A 14,621-nucleotide genomic window follows, 5' to 3' on the forward strand; every position below is an offset into this window, starting at 1 on the left:
TGAACTAGACCACTAAAAGAGCTAAGAGTGTATGAACTAGACCACTAAAAGAGCTAAGAGTGTATGAACTAGACCACTAAAAGAGCTAAGAGTGTGTGAACAACACCACTAAAAGAGCTAAGAGTGTGTGAACTAGACCACTAAAAGAGCTAAGAGTGTGTGAACAACACCACTAAAAGAGCTAAGAGTGTGTGAACAACACCAGTAAAAGAGCTAAGAGTGTGTGAACAACCCCACTAAAAGAGCTAAGAGTGTGTGAACAACACCACTAAAAGAGCTAAGAGTGTGTGAACAACACCACTAAAAGAGCTAAGAGTGTGTGAACAACACCACTAAAAGAGCTAAGAGTGTATGAACTAGACCACTAAAAGAGCTAAGAGTGTGTGAACAACACCACTAAAAGAGCTAAGAGTGTGTGAACAACACCACTAAAAGAGCTAAGAGTGTGTGAACTAGACCACTAAAAGAGCTAAGAGTGTGTGAACAACACCACTAAAAGAGCTAAGAGTGTGTGAACAACACCAGTAAAAGAGCTAAGAGTGTGTGAACAACACCACTAAAAGAGCTAAGAGTGTGTGAACAACACCACTAAAAGAGCTAAGAGTGTGTGAACAACACCACTAAAAGAGCTAAGAGTGTGTGAACTAGACCACTAAAAGAGCTAAGAGTGTGTGAACAACACCACTAAAAGAGCTAAGAGTGTGTGAACAACACCACTAAAAGAGCTAAGAGTGTGTGAACAACACCACTAAAAGAGCTAAGAGTGTGTGAACTAGACCACTAAAAGAGCTAAGAGTGTGTGAACAACACCACTAAAAGAGCTAAGAGTGTGTGAACAACACCACTAAAAGAGCTAAGAGTGTGTGAACTAGACCACTAAAAGAGCTAAGAGTGTATGAACTAGACCACTAAAAGAGCTAAGAGTGTGTGAACAACACCACTAAAAGAGCTAAGAGTGTGTGAACAACACCACTAAAAGAGCTAAGAGTGTGTGAACAACACCAGTAAAAGAGCTAAGAGTGTGTGAACAACACCACTAAAAGAGCTAAGAGTGTGTGAACAACACCACTAAAAGAGCTAAGAGTGTGTGAACAACACCACTAAAAGAGCTAAGAGTGTATGAACTAGACCACTAAAAGAGCTAAGAGTGTGTGAACAACACCACTAAAAGAGCTAAGAGTGTGTGAACTAGACCACTAAAAGAGCTAAGAGTGTGTGAACAACACCACTAAAAGAGCTAAGAGTGTGTGAACAACACCACTAAAAGAGCTAAGAGTGTGTGAACAACACCACTAAAAGAGCTAAGAGTGTGTGAACAACACCACTAAAAGAGCTAAGAGTGTGTGAACAACACCACTAAAAGAGCTAAGAGTGTATGAAACAGACCACTAAAAGAGCTAAGAGTGTGTGAACAACACCACTAAAAGAGCTAAGAGTGTGTGAACAACACCACTAAAAGAGCTAAGAGTGTGTGAACAACACCACTAAAAGAGCTAAGAGTGTATGAACTAGACCACTAAAAGAGCTAAGAGTGTGTGAACAACACCACTAAAAGAGCTAAGAGTGTGTGAACTAGACCACTAAAAGAGCTATGAGTGTGTGAACAACACCACTAAAAGAGCTAAGAGTGTGTGAACAACACCACTAAAAGAGCTAAGAGTGTGTGAACTAGACCACTAAAAGAGCTAAGAGTGTGTGAACAACACCACTAAAAGAGCTAAGAGTGTGTGAACAACACCACTAAAAGAGCTAAGAGTGTGTGAACAACACCACTAAAAGAGCTAAGAGTGTGTGAACACCACTAAAAGAGCTAAGAGTGTGTGAACAACACCACTAAAAGAGCTAAGAGTGTGTGAACAACACCACTAAAAGAGCTAAGAGTGTGTGAACAACACCACTAAAAGAGCTAAGAGTGTGTGAACAACACCACTAAAAGAGCTAAGAGTGTATGAACTAGACCACTAAAAGAGCTAAGAGTGTGTGAACAACACCACTAAAAGAGCTAAGAGTGTGTGAACAACACCACTAAAAGAGCTAAGAGTGTGTGAACAACACCACTAAAAGAGCTAAGAGTGTGTGAACAACACCACTAAAAGAGCTAAGAGTGTGTGAACAACACCACTAAAAGAGCTAAGAGTGTATGAACTAGACCACTAAAAGAGCTAAGAGTGTGTGAACAACACCACTAAAAGAGCTAAGAGTGTGTGAACTAGACCACTAAAAGAGCTAAGAGTGTGTGAACAACACCACTAAAAGAGCTAAGAGTGTGTGAACAACACCACTAAAAGAGCTAAGAGTGTGTGAACAACACCACTAAAAGAGCTAAGAGTGTATGAACTAGACCACTAAAAGAGCTAAGAGTGTGTGAACAACACCACTAAAAGAGCTAAGAGTGTGTGAACAACACCACTAAAAGAGCTAAGAGTGTGTGAACAACACCACTAAAAGAGCTAAGAGTGTGTGAACTAGACCACTAAAAGAGCTAAGAGTGTGTGAACAACACCAGTAAAAGAGCTAAGAGTGTGTGAACAACACCACTAAAAGAGCTAAGAGTGTGTGAACAACACCACTAAAAGAGCTAAGAGTGTGTGAACAACACCACTAAAAGAGCTAAGAGTGTGTGAACAACACCACTAAAAGAGCTAAGAGTGTGTGAACTAGACCACTAAAAGAGCTATGAGTGTGTGAACTAGACCACTAAAAGAGCTAAGAGTGTGTGAACAACACCACTAAAAGAGCTAAGAGTGTGTGAACAACACCACTAAAAAAAGCTAAGAGTGTGTGAACAACACCACTAAAAGAGCTAAGAGTGTGTGAACTAGACCACTAAAAGAGCTAAGAGTGTGTGAACAACACCACTAAAAGAGCTAAGAGTGTGTGAACAACACCACTAAAAGAGCTAAGAGTGTGTGAACTAGACCACTAAAAGAGCTAAGAGTGTGTGAACTAGACCACTAAAAGAGCTAAGAGTGTGTGAACTAGACCACTAAAAGAGCTAAGAGTGTGTGAACTAGACCACTAAAAGAGCTAAGAGTGTGTGAACAACACCACTAAAAGAGCTAAGAGTGTGTGAACAACACCACTAAAAGAGCTAAGAGTGTGTGAACAACACCACTAAAAGAGCTAAGAGTGTGTGAACTAGACCACTAAAAGAGCTAAGAGTGTGTGAACAACACCACTAAAAGAGCTAAGAGTGTGTGAACAACACCACTAAAAGAGCTAAGAGTGTGTGAACTAGACCACTAAAAGAGCTAAGAGTGTGTGAACAACACCACTAAAAGAGCTAAGAGTGTGTGAACTAGACCACTAAAAGAGCTAAGAGTGTGTGAACAACACCACTAAAAGAGCTAAGAGTGTATGAACTAGACCACTAAAAGAGCTAAGAGTGTGTGAACAACACCACTAAAAGAGCTAAGAGTGTGTGAACAACACCACTAAAAGAGCTAAGAGTGTGTGAACAACACCACTAAAAGAGCTAAGAGTGTGTGAACTAGACCACTGAAAGAGCTAAGAGTGTGTGAACAACACCACTAAAAGAGCTAAGAGTGTGTGAACTAGACCACTAAAAGAGCTAAGAGTGTGTGAACAACACCACTAAAAGAGCTAAGAGTGTGTGAACACCACTAAAAGAGCTAAGAGTGTGTGAACTAGACCACTAAAAGAGCTAAGAGTGTGTGAACAACACCACTAAAAGAGCTAAGAGTGTGTGAACAACACCACTAAAAGAGCTAAGAGTGTGTGAACAACACCACTAAAAGAGCTAAGAGTGTGTGAACACCACTAAAAGAGCTAAGAGTGTGTGAACAACACCACTAAAAGAGCTAAGAGTGTGTGAACAACACCACTAAAAGAGCTAAGAGTGTGTGAACAACACCACTAAAAGAGCTAAGAGTGTGTGAACAACACCACTAAAAGAGCTAAGAGTGTATGAACTAGACCACTAAAAGAGCTAAGAGTGTGTGAACAACACCACTAAAAGAGCTAAGAGTGTGTGAACAACACCACTAAAAGAGCTAAGAGTGTGTGAACAACACCACTAAAAGAGCTAAGAGTGTGTGAACAACACCACTAAAAGAGCTAAGAGTGTGTGAACAACACCACTAAAAGAGCTAAGAGTGTATGAACTAGACCACTAAAAGAGCTAAGAGTGTGTGAACAACACCACTAAAAGAGCTAAGAGTGTGTGAACTAGACCACTAAAAGAGCTAAGAGTGTGTGAACAACACCACTAAAAGAGCTAAGAGTGTGTGAACAACACCACTAAAAGAGCTAAGAGTGTGTGAACTAGACCACTAAAAGAGCTAAGAGTGTGTGAACAACACCACTAAAAGAGCTAAGAGTGTGTGAACAACACCACTAAAAGAGCTAAGAGTGTGTGAACACCACTAAAAGAGCTAAGAGTGTGTGAACAACACCACTAAAAGAGCTAAGAGTGTGTGAACTAGACCACTAAAAGAGCTAAGAGTGTGTGAACAACACCACTAAAAGAGCTAAGAGTGTGTGAACTAGACCACTAAAAGAGCTAAGAGTGTGTGAACAACACCACTAAAAGAGCTAAGAGTGTGTGAACAACACCACTAAAAGAGCTAAGAGTGTGTGAACAACACCACTAAAAGAGCTAAGAGTGTGTGAACAACACCACTAAAAGAGCTAAGAGTGTATGAACTAGACCACTAAAAGAGCTAAGAGTGTGTGAACAACACCACTAAAAGAGCTAAGAGTGTGTGAACAACACCACTAAAAGAGCTAAGAGTGTATGAACTAGACCACTAAAAGAGCTAAGAGTGTGTGAACAACACCACTAAAAGAGCTAAGAGTGTGTGAACAACACCACTAAAAGAGCTAAGAGTGTGTGAACAACACCACTAAAAGAGCTAAGAGTGTGTGAACAACACCACTAAAAGAGCTAAGAGTGTGTGAACAACACCACTAAAAGAGCTAAGAGTGTATGAACTAGACCACTAAAAGAGCTAAGAGTGTGTGAACAACACCACTAAAAGAGCTAAGAGTGTGTGAACTAGACCACTAAAAGAGCTAAGAGTGTGTGAACAACACCACTAAAAGAGCTAAGAGTGTGTGAACAACACCACTAAAAGAGCTAAGAGTGTGTGAACTAGACCACTAAAAGAGCTAAGAGTGTGTGAACAACACCACTAAAAGAGCTAAGAGTGTGTGAACAACACCACTAAAAGAGCTAAGAGTGTGTGAACACCACTAAAAGAGCTAAGAGTGTGTGAACAACACCACTAAAAGAGCTAAGAGTGTGTGAACTAGACCACTAAAAGAGCTAAGAGTGTGTGAACAACACCACTAAAAGAGCTAAGAGTGTGTGAACTAGACCACTAAAAGAGCTAAGAGTGTGTGAACAACACCACTAAAAGAGCTAAGAGTGTGTGAACAACACCACTAAAAGAGCTAAGAGTGTGTGAACAACACCACTAAAAGAGCTAAGAGTGTGTGAACTAGACCACTAAAAGAGCTAAGAGTGTGTGAACTAGATCACTAAAAGAGCTAAGAGTGTGTGAACAACACCACTAAAAGAGCTAAGAGTGTGTGAACTAGACCACTAAAAGAGCTAAGAGTGTGTGAACAACACCACTAAAAGAGCTAAGAGTGTGTGAACAACACCACTAAAAGAGCTAAGAGTGTGTGAACAACACCACTAAAAGAGCTAAGAGTGTGTGAACAACACCACTAAAAGAGCTAAGAGTGTGTGAACAACACCACTAAAAGAGCTAAGAGTGTGTGAACTAGACCACTAAAAGAGCTAAGAGTGTGTGAACTAGACCACTAAAAGAGCTAAGAGTGTGTGAACTAGACCACTAAAAGAGCTAAGAGTGTGTGAACTAGACCACTAAAAGAGCTAAGAGTGTGTGAACAACACCACTAAAAGAGCTAAGAGTGTGTGAACAACACCACTAAAAGAGCTAAGAGTGTGTGAACAACACCACTAAAAGAGCTAAGAGTGTGTGAACTAGACCACTAAAAGAGCTAAGAGTGTGGGAACAACACCACTAAAAGAGCTAAGAGTGTGTGAACAACACCACTAAAAGAGCTAAGAGTGTGTGAACTAGACCACTAAAAGAGCTAAGAGTGTGTGAACAACACCACTAAAAGAGCTAAGAGTGTGTGAACTAGACCACTAAAAGAGCTAAGAGTGTGTGAACAACACCACTAAAAGAGCTAAGAGTGTATGAACTAGACCACTAAAAGAGCTAAGAGTGTGTGAACAACACCACTAAAAGAGCTAAGAGTGTGTGAACAACACCACTAAAAGAGCTAAGAGTGTGTGAACAACACCACTAAAAGAGCTAAGAGTGTGTGAACAACACCACTAAAAGAGCTAAGAGTGTGTGAACTAGACCACTAAAAGAGCTATGAGTGTGTGAACAACACCACTAAAAGAGCTAAGAGTGTGTGAACAACACCACTAAAAGAGCTAAGAGTGTGTGAACTAGACCACTAAAAGAGCTAAGAGTGTGTGAACAACACCACTAAAAGAGCTAAGAGTGTGTGAACAACACCACTAAAAGAGCTAAGAGTGTGTGAACAACACCACTAAAAGAGCTAAGAGTGTGTGAACACCACTAAAAGAGCTAAGAGTGTGTGAACAACACCACTAAAAGAGCTAAGAGTGTGTGAACAACACCACTAAAAGAGCTAAGAGTGTGTGAACAACACCACTAAAAGAGCTAAGAGTGTGTGAACAACACCACTAAAAGAGCTAAGAGTGTATGAACTAGACCACTAAAAGAGCTAAGAGTGTGTGAACAACACCACTAAAAGAGCTAAGAGTGTGTGAACAACACCACTAAAAGAGCTAAGAGTGTGTGAACAACACCACTAAAAGAGCTAAGAGTGTGTGAACAACACCACTAAAAGAGCTAAGAGTGTGTGAACTAGACCACTAAAAGAGCTAAGAGTGTGTGAACTAGACCACTAAAAGAGCTAAGAGTGTGTGAACTAGACCACTAAAAGAGCTAAGAGTGTGTGAACAACACCAGTAAAAGAGCTAAGAGTGTGTGAACAACACCACTAAAAGAGCTAAGAGTGTGTGAACTAGACCACTAAAAGAGCTAAGAGTGTGTGAACAACACCACTAAAAGAGCTAAGAGTGTGTGAACACCACTAAAAGAGCTAAGAGTGTGTGAACAACACCACTAAAAGAGCTAAGAGTGTGTGAACAACACCACTAAAAGAGCTAAGAGTGTGTGAACAACACCACTAAAAGAGCTAAGAGTGTGTGAACACCACTAAAAGAGCTAAGAGTGTGTGAACAACACCACTAAAAGAGCTAAGAGTGTGTGAACTAGACCACTAAAAGAGCTAAGAGTGTGTGAACAACACCACTAAAAGAGCTAAGAGTGTGTGAACTAGACCACTAAAAGAGCTAAGAGTGTGTGAACAACACCACTAAAAGAGCTAAGAGTGTGTGAACTAGACCACTAAAAGAGCTAAGAGTGTGGGAACAACACCACTAAAAGAGCTAAGAGTGTGTGAACACCACTAAAAGAGCTAAGAGTGTGTGAACTAGACCACTAAAAGAGCTAAGAGTGTGTGAACAACACCACTAAAAGAGCTAAGAGTGTGTGAACTAGACCACTAAAAGAGCTAAGAGTGTGGGAACAACACCACTAAAAGAGCTAAGAGTGTGTGAACACCACTAAAAGAGCTAAGAGTGTGTGAACTAGACCACTAAAAGAGCTAAGAGTGTGGGAACAACACCACTAAAAGAGCTAAGAGTGTGTGAACACCACTAAAAGAGCTAAGAGTGTGTGAACAACACCACTAAAAGAGCTAAGAGTGTGTGAACAACACCACTAAAAGAGCTAAGAGTGTGTGAACAACACCACTAAAAGAGCTAAGAGTGTGTGAACAACACCACTAAAAGAGCTAAGAGTGTGTGAACACCACTAAAAGAGCTAAGAGTGTGTGAACAACACCACTAAAAGAGCTAAGAGTGTGTGAACTAGACCACTAAAAGAGCTAAGAGTGTGTGAACAACACCACTAAAAGAGCTAAGAGTGTGTGAACTAGACCACTAAAAGAGCTAAGAGTGTGTGAACAACACCACTAAAAGAGCTAAGAGTGTGTGAACACCACTAAAAGAGCTAAGAGTGTGTGAACAACACCACTAAAAGAGCTAAGAGTGTGTGAACAACACCACTAAAAGAGCTAAGAGTGTGTGAACTAGACCACTAAAAGAGCTAAGAGTGTGTGAACAACACCACTAAAAGAGCTAAGAGTGTGTGAACACCACTAAAAGAGCTAAGAGTGTGTGAACAACATCACTAAAAGAGCTAAGAGTGTGTGAACAACACCACTAAAAGAGCTAAGAGTGTGTGAACTAGACCACTAAAAGAGCTAAGAGTGTGTGAACTAGACCACTAAAAGAGCTAAGAGTGTGTGAACTAGACCACTAAAAGAGCTAAGAGTGTGTGAACTAGACCACTAAAAGAGCTAAGAGTGTGTGAACAACACCACTAAAAGAGCTAAGAGTGTGTGAACAACACCACTAAAAGAGCTAAGAGTGTGTGAACAACACCACTAAAAGAGCTAAGAGTGTGTGAAGTAGACCACTAAAAGAGCTAAGAGTGTGTGAACAACACCACTAAAAGAGCTAAGAGTGTGTGAACAACACCACTAAAAGAGCTAAGAGTGTGTGAACTAGACCACTAAAAGAGCTAAGAGTGTGTGAACAACACCACTAAAAGAGCTAAGAGTGTGTGAACAACACCACTAAAAGAGCTAAGAGTGTATGAACTAGACCACTAAAAGAGCTAAGAGTGTGTGAACAACACCACTAAAAGAGCTAAGAGTGTGTGAAGTAGACCACTAAAAGAGCTATGAGTGTGTGAACAACACCACTAAAAGAGCTAAGAGTGTGTGAACAACACCACTAAAAGAGCTAAGAGTGTGTGAACTAGACCACTAAAAGAGCTAAGAGTGTGTGAACAACACCACTAAAAGAGCTAAGAGTGTGTGAACAACACCACTAAAAGAGCTAAGAGTGTGTGAACAACACCACTAAAAGAGCTAAGAGTGTGTGAACACCACTAAAAGAGCTAAGAGTGTGTGAACAACACCACTAAAAGAACTAAGAGTGTGTGAACAACACCACTAAAAGAGCTAAGAGTGTGTGAACAACACCACTAAAAGAGCTAAGAGTGTGTGAACAACACCACTAAAAGAGCTAAGAGTGTATGAACTAGACCACTAAAAGAGCTAAGAGTGTGTGAACAACACCACTAAAAGAGCTAAGAGTGTGTGAACAACACCACTAAAAGAGCTAAGAGTGTATGAACTAGACCACTAAAAGAGCTAAGAGTGAGTGAACAACACCACTAAAAGAGCTAAGAGTGTGTGAACAACACCACTAAAAGAGCTAAGAGTGTGTGAACAACACCACTAAAAGAGCTAAGAGTGTGTGAACAACACCACTAAAAGAGCTAAGAGTGTGTGAACAACACCACTAAAAGAGCTAAGAGTGTATGAACTAGACCACTAAAAGAGCTAAGAGTGTGTGAACAACACCACTAAAAGAGCTAAGAGTGTGTGAACTAGACCACTAAAAGAGCTAAGAGTGTGTGAACAACACCACTAAAAGAGCTAAGAGTGTGTGAACAACACCACTAAAAGAGCTAAGAGTGTGTGAACAACACCACTAAAAGAGCTAAGAGTGTATGAACTAGACCACTAAAAGAGCTAAGAGTGTGTGAACAACACCACTAAAAGAGCTAAGAGTGTGTGAACAACACCACTAAAAGAGCTAAGAGTGTGTGAACAACACCACTAAAAGAGCTAAGAGTGTGTGAACTAGACCACTAAAAGAGCTAAGAGTGTGTGAACAACACCAGTAAAAGAGCTAAGAGTGTGTGAACAACACCACTAAAAGAGCTAAGAGTGTGTGAACAACACCACTAAAAGAGCTAAGAGTGTGTGAACAACACCACTAAAAGAGCTAAGAGTGTGTGAACAACACCACTAAAAGAGCTAAGAGTGTGTGAACTAGACCACTAAAAGAGCTAAGAGTGTGTGAACAACACCACTAAAAGAGCTAAGAGTGTGTGAACAACACCACTAAAAGAGCTAAGAGTGTGTGAACAACACCACTAAAAGAGCTAAGAGTGTGTGAACTAGACCACTAAAAGAGCTAAGAGTGTGTGAACTAGACCACTAAAAGAGCTAAGAGTGTGTGAACAACACCACTAAAAGAGCTAAGAGTGTGTGAACTAGACCACTAAAAGAGCTAAGAGTGTGTGAACAACACCACTAAAAGAGCTAAGAGTGTGTGAACAACACCACTAAAAGAGCTAAGAGTGTGTGAACTAGACCACTAAAAGAGCTAAGAGTGTGTGAACAACACCACTAAAAGAGCTAAGAGTGTGTGAACTAGACCACTAAAAGAGCTAAGAGTGTGTGAACAACACCACTAAAAGAGCTAAGAGTGTATGAACTAGACCACTAAAAGAGCTAAGAGTGTGTGAACAACACCACTAAAAGAGCTAAGAGTGTGTGAACAACACCACTAAAAGAGCTATGAGTGTGTGAACAACACCACTAAAAGAGCTAAGAGTGTGTGAACAACACCACTAAAAGAGCTAAGAGTGTGTGAACAACACCACTAAAAGAGCTAAGAGTGTGTGAACAACACCACTAAAAGAGCTAAGAGTGTGTGAACAACACCACTAAAAGAGCTAAGAGTGTGTGAACAACACCACTAAAAGAGCTAAGAGTGTATGAACTAGACCACTAAAAGAGCTAAGAGTGTGTGAACAACACCACTAAAAGAGCTAAGAGTGTGTGAACTAGACCACTAAAAGAGCTAAGAGTGTGTGAACAACACCACTAAAAGAGCTAAGAGTGTGTGAACAACACCACTAAAAGAGCTAAGAGTGTGTGAACAACACCACTAAAAGAGCTAAGAGTGTGTGAACAACACCACTAAAAGAGCTAAGAGTGTGTGAACTAGACCACTAAAAGAGCTAAGAGTGTGTGAACAACACCACTAAAAGAGCTAAGAGTGTGTGAACAACACCACTAAAAGAGCTATGAGTGTGTGAACAACACCACTAAAAGAGCTAAGAGTGTGTGAACAACACCACTAAAAGAGCTAAGAGTGTGTGAACAACACCACTAAAAGAGCTAAGAGTGTGTGAACAACACCACTAAAAGAGCTAAGAGTGTGTGAACAACACCACTAAAAGAGCTAAGAGTGTGTGAACAACACCACTAAAAGAGCTAAGAGTGTATGAACTAGACCACTAAAAGAGCTAAGAGTGTGTGAACAACACCACTAAAAGAGCTAAGAGTGTGTGAACTAGACCACTAAAAGAGCTAAGAGTGTGTGAACAACACCACTAAAAGAGCTAAGAGTGTGTGAACAACACCACTAAAAGAGCTAAGAGTGTGTGAACTAGACCACTAAAAGAGCTAAGAGTGTGTGAACAACACCACTAAAAGAGCTAAGAGTGTGTGAACTAGACCACTAAAAGAGCTAAGAGTGTGTGAACAACACCACTAAAAGAGCTAAGAGTGTGTGAACAATACCACTAAAAGAGCTAAGAGTGTGTGAACAACACCACTAAAAGAGCTAAGAGTGTGTGAACTAGACCACTAAAAGAGCTAAGAGTGTGTGAACAACACCACTAAAAGAGCTAAGAGTGTGTGAACAACACCACTAAAAGAGCTAAGAGTTTGTGAACACCACTAAAAGAGCTAAGAGTGTGTGAACAACACCACTAAAAGAGCTAAGAGTGTGTGAACTAGACCACTAAAAGAGCTAAGAGTGTGTGAACAACACCACTAAAAGAGCTAAGAGTGTGTGAACTAGACCACTAAAAGAGCTAAGAGTGTGTGAACAACACCACTAAAAGTGCTAAGAGTGTGTGAACTAGACCACTAAAAGAGCTAAGAGTGTGTGAACAACACCACTAAAAGAGCTAAGAGTGTGTGAACAACACCACTAAAAGAGCTAAGAGTGTGTGAACAACACCACTAAAAGAGCTAAGAGTGTGTGAACTAGACCACTAAAAGAGCTAAGAGTGTGTGAACTAGACCACTAAAAGAGCTAAGAGTGTGTGAACTAGACCACTAAAAGAGCTAAGAGTGTGTGAACAACACCAGTAAAAGAGCTAAGAGTGTGTGAACAACACCACTAAAAGAGCTAAGAGTGTGTGAACTAGACCACTAAAAGAGCTAAGAGTGTGGGAACAACACCACTAAAAGAGCTAAGAGTGTGTGAACACCACTAAAAGAGCTAAGAGTGTGTGAACTAGACCACTAAAAGAGCTAAGAGTGTGTGAACAACACCACTAAAAGAGCTAAGAGTGTGTGAACACCACTAAAAGAGCTAAGAGTGTGTGAACAACACCACTAAAAGAGCTAAGAGTGTGTGAACAACACCACTAAAAGAGCTAAGAGTGTGTGAACACCACTAAAAGAGCTAAGAGTGTGTGAACAACACCACTAAAAGAGCTAAGAGTGTGTGAACTAGACCACTAAAAGAGCTAAGAGTGTGTGAACAACACCACTAAAAGAGCTAAGAGTGTGTGAACTAGACCACTAAAAGAGCTAAGAGTGTGTGAACAACACCACTAAAAGAGCTAAGAGTGTGTGAACACCACTAAAAGAGCTAAGAGTGTGTGAACAACACCACTAAAAGAGCTAAGAGTGTGTGAACTAGACCACTAAAAGAGCTAAGAGTGTGTGAACTAGATCACTAAAAGAGCTAAGAGTGTGTGAACAACACCACTAAAAGAGCTAAGAGTGTGTGAACTAGACCACTAAAAGAGCTAAGAGTGTGTGAACAACACCACTAAAAGAGCTAAGAGTGTGTGAACAACACCACTAAAAGAGCTAAGAGTGTGTGAACAACACCACTAAAAGAGCTAAGAGTGTGTGAACAACACCACTAAAAGAGCTAAGAGTGTGTGAACAACACCACTAAAAGAGCTAAGAGTGTGTGAACAACACCACTAAAAGAGCTAAGAGTGTGTGGACTAGACCACTAAAAGAGCTAAGAGTGTGTGAACTAGACCACTAAAAGAGCTAAGAGTGTGTGAACTAGACCACTAAAAGAGCTAAGAGTGTGTGAACAACACCACTAAAAGAGCTAAGAGTGTGTGAACAACACCAGTAAAAGAGCTAAGAGTGTGTGAACAACACCACTAAAAGAGCTAAGAGTGTGTGAACTAGACCACTAAAAGAGCTAAGAGTGTGGGAACAACACCACTAAAAGAGCTAAGAGTGTGTGAACACCACTAAAAGAGCTAAGAGTGTGTGAACTAGACCACTAAAAGAGCTAAGAGTGTGTGAACAACACCACTAAAAGAGCTAAGAGTGTGTGAACACCACTAAAAGAGCTAAGAGTGTGTGAACAACACCACTAAAAGAGCTAAGAGTGTGTGAACAACACCACTAAAAGAGCTAAGAGTGTGTGAACAACACCACTAAAAGAGCTAAGAGTGTGTGAACACCACTAAAAGAGCTAAGAGTGTGTGAACAACACCACTAAAAGAGCTAAGAGTGTGTGAACTAGACCACTAAAAGAGCTAAGAGTGTGTGAACAACACCACTAAAAGAGCTAAGAGTGTGTGAACTAGACCACTAAAAGAGCTAAGAGTGTGTGAACAACACCACTAAAAGAGCTAAGAGTGTGTGAACAACACCACTAAAAGAGCTAAGAGTGTGTGAACAACACCACTAAAAGAGCTAAGAGTGTGTGAACTAGACCACTAAAAGAGCTAAGAGTGTGTGAACTAGATCACTAAAAGAGCTAAGAGTGTGTGAACAACACCACTAAAAGAGCTAAGAGTGTGTGAACAACACCACTAAAAGAGCTAAGAGTGTGTGAACAACACCACTAAAAGAGCTAAGAGTGTGTGAACAACACCACTAAAAGAGCTAAGAGTGTGTGAACAACACCACTAAAAGAGCTAAGAGTGTGTGAACAACACCACTAAAAGAGCTAAGAGTGTGTGAACAACACCACTAAAAGAGCTAAGAGTGTGTGAACTAGACCACTAAAAGAGCTAAGAGTGTATGAACTAGACCACTAAAAGAGCTAAGAGTGTATGAACTAGACCACTAAAAGAGCTAAGAGTGTGTGAACAACACCACTAAAAGAGCTAAGAGTGTGTGAACTAGACCACTAAAAGAGCTAAGAGTGTGTGAACAACACCACTAAAAGAGCTAAGAGTGTGTGAACAACACCAGTAAAAGAGCTAAGAGTGTGTGAACAACCCCACTAAAAGAGCTAAGAGTGTGTGAACAACACCACTAAAAGAGCTAAGAGTGTGTGAACAACACCACTAAAAGAGCTAAGAGTGTGTGAACAACACCACTAAAAGAGCTAAGAGTGTATGAACTAGACCACTAAAAGAGCTAAGAGTGTGTGAACAACACCACTAAAAGAGCTAAGAGTGTGTGAACAACACCACTAAAAGAGCTAAGAGTGTGTGAACAACACCACTAAAAGAGCTAAGAGTGTGTGAACAACACCACTAAAAGAGCTAAGAGTGTGTGAACTAGACCACTAAAAGAGCTAAGAGTGTGTGAACAACACCACTAAAAGAGCTAAGAGTGTGTGAACAACACCACTAAAAGAGCTAAGAGTGTGT

Source organism: Pimephales promelas, chromosome 2, assembly GCF_988280905.1.
Source record: "Pimephales promelas chromosome 2, fPimPro1.hap1.1, whole genome shotgun sequence".
Lineage (NCBI taxonomy): Eukaryota > Metazoa > Chordata > Actinopteri > Cypriniformes > Leuciscidae > Pimephales > Pimephales promelas.